Below are 2,869 nucleotides of genomic sequence, written 5' to 3'. Positions count from 1 at the left end.
GGCTGGCCTCCCTGCCTTCGAAATCTAAAAGCTATTGCAATCATGATAGAAGATGCTTTAAAACTCTCCTTTGGAGGCAAACTAACTATTTTTACCGGCCACCAAGTAAAACAACTCCTAAATGGGAGAGGCCATTTATGGATGTCTGATCAGAGAATCCTCAGATATCAAGTAATGCTAATGGAAAATCCAGGCCTCACTATATCCCCTTGTGAGGTTCTTAACCCAGCCACCCTCCTGCCTATCCCTGAGGGCTCTCTCCCCTTTCACTCTTGTCTAGAAACCTTGGACCACTGGACAAAACCCCAAGAGGGATTGTCAGAAGATCCTCTGACCAATCCTGGGGAAATCTGGTACACTGATGGAAGCAGCTTTGTCTTGGATGGAAAAAGAAGAGCCGGGTATGCAGTAGCCTCCAATTTTGAGACCATAGAGGCTAAGCCTCTGTCACCAGCAGTCAAGGTACCAGGACATGACTCCTGGATTCACTCACGAGTCAAGCCGTGGAAGAAAACAGAAGAGGACACTCAATACACCTGTGAGCCCCTGGGAGATCTCAGATACCTATTCAGGACTACCAATGAGTGCCATTCTAATGAACACCCCCAAAATCTGGTTCCTGGGGATAAGATTTCTCAGGATAGCTCTACACAGCCAACATAGCTTGACAGAGATTGTACTCCAAAACAGACAGGAGATAGATCTTCTGATCCCTGAACAAGGAGGGACTTGAGCCATCCTGGTGATGTGAATTTAAAATTGACTAATGCCCCTACTAGTCCTTGTTATGCTACATTGATGTTGCTTATGATTATTCCATGTACTGTCAATTGTCTAACCTGTTTTGTCTCTGCCCAGGTCAACAAGCTACAACATGCAGTGCCAGTTCAACAAAGATATAAAACTAGAGCTGACCACGAAAAATATCACACCCTTAGATGGACACCGCAATAAGGACTCTGAGGCTTGAGACTAGCAAGAGGGGGAGGCCCAATATCCCTCGCTGCCCCAGTTCAGCAGGAAGTAGCCAGAAAGACCTCGACGCCCCTATTCCCAAAGAACTGGGCCTCCCATCTCTTGAGGGGGGAATGTTAGGTAGGTAGAATAGGGAAAAGGAGTCCAAAACGGCGGTGGCTAAAAGACAAGAAAGGGAAAACCAGTGAAAATCTAATAAAAGAAGGTCCGAGGACCAGAGTGAAGACTTCAGGTAGAACAAACAGCACTCGAGCTGTAACACTGATTTGCCTAAGAGCTATAATACAGTTTGTCCAAGACCTGAGAGCTGTGACGTGCTGAGGGCTTTAATGTCCATCGCTCCAAATCTTTGTTGTGATGAGACAAAGAACCAAGAAAGATACACTCACGTGACAGACCTAACAGAAGCAGAAGATATTAAGAAGAGGTGGCAAGAATACACGGAAGAACTATACAAAAACGATCTTCAAGACCCAGATAGTCATGATGATGTGACCACTAATCTAGAACCAGATATCTTGGAATGTGAAGTCAAGTGGGCCTTAGAAAGCATCACTACGAGCAAAGCTAGTGGAGGTGATGGAATTCCAATTGAGCTGTTTCAAATCCTGAAAGATGATGCTGTGAAAGTGCTGCATTCAATATGCTGGCAAATTTGGAAAACTCAGCAGTGGCCACAGGACTGGAAAAGGTCAGTTTTCATTCCAATTCCAAAGAAAGGAAATGCCAAAGAATGCTAAAACTACCGCACAATTGCATTCATCTCACATGCTAGTAAAGTAATGCTCATAATTCTCCAAGCCAGGCTTCAGAAATACATGAACCGTGAACTCCCTGACGTTCAAGCTGGTTTTAGATAAGGCAGAGGAACCAGAGATCAAATTGCCAACATCCGCTGGATCATGAGAGTTCCAGAAAAACTATTTCTGCTTTATTGACTATGCCAAAGCCTTTGACTGTGTGGATCACAATAAAATGTTGAAAATTCTGAAAGAGATGGGAATACCAGACCACCTGACCTGCCTCTTGAGAAATCTGTATGCAGGTCAGGAAGTAACAGTTAGAACTGGACATGGAACAACAGACTGGTTCCAAATAGGAAAAGGAGTACATCAAGGCTGTATATTGTCACCCTGCTTATTTAACTTCTATGCAGAGTACATCATGAGAAGCGCTGGACTGGAAGAAACACAAGCTGGAATCAAGATTGCTGGGAGAAATATCAATAACCTCAGATACACAGATGACACCACTCTTATGGCAGAAAGTGAAGAGGAGCTCAAAAGCCTCTTGATGAAAGTGAAAGAGGAGAGTGAAAAAGTTGGCCTAAAGCTCAACATTCAGAAAATGAAGATCATGGCATCCGGTCCCATCACTTCATGGGAAATAGATGGGGAAACAGTGGAAACAGTGTCAGACTTTATTCTGGGGGGCTCCAGAATCACTGCAGATGGGAACTGCAGCCATGAAATTCAAAGACCCTTACTCCTTGGAAGAAAGGTTATGACCAACCTAGATAGCATATTCAAAAGCAGAGACATTACTTTGCCAACAAAGATCCGTCTAGTCAAGGCTATGGTTTTTCCAGTAGTCATGTATGGATGTGAGAGTTGGACTGTGAAAAAGGCTGAGCGCCGAAGAATTGATGCTTTTGAACAGTGGTGTTGGAGAAGACTCTTGAGAGTCCCTTGGACTGTAAGGAGATCCAACCAGTCCATTCTGAAGATCAGGCCTGGGATTTCTTTGGAAGGAATGATGCTGAAGCTGAAACTCCAGTACTTTGGCCACCTCATGAGAAGAGTTGACTCATTGGAAAAAACTCTGCTGCTGGGAGGAATTGGGGGCAGGAGGAGAAGGGGACGACAGGGGATGAGATCGCTGGATGGCATCACTG

The sequence above is a fragment of the Capra hircus genome, chromosome 3, assembly GCF_001704415.2.
Source record: "Capra hircus breed San Clemente chromosome 3, ASM170441v1, whole genome shotgun sequence".
NCBI classification, from domain to species: domain Eukaryota; kingdom Metazoa; phylum Chordata; class Mammalia; order Artiodactyla; family Bovidae; genus Capra; species Capra hircus.
This window is presented reverse-complemented; position numbering follows the sequence as displayed.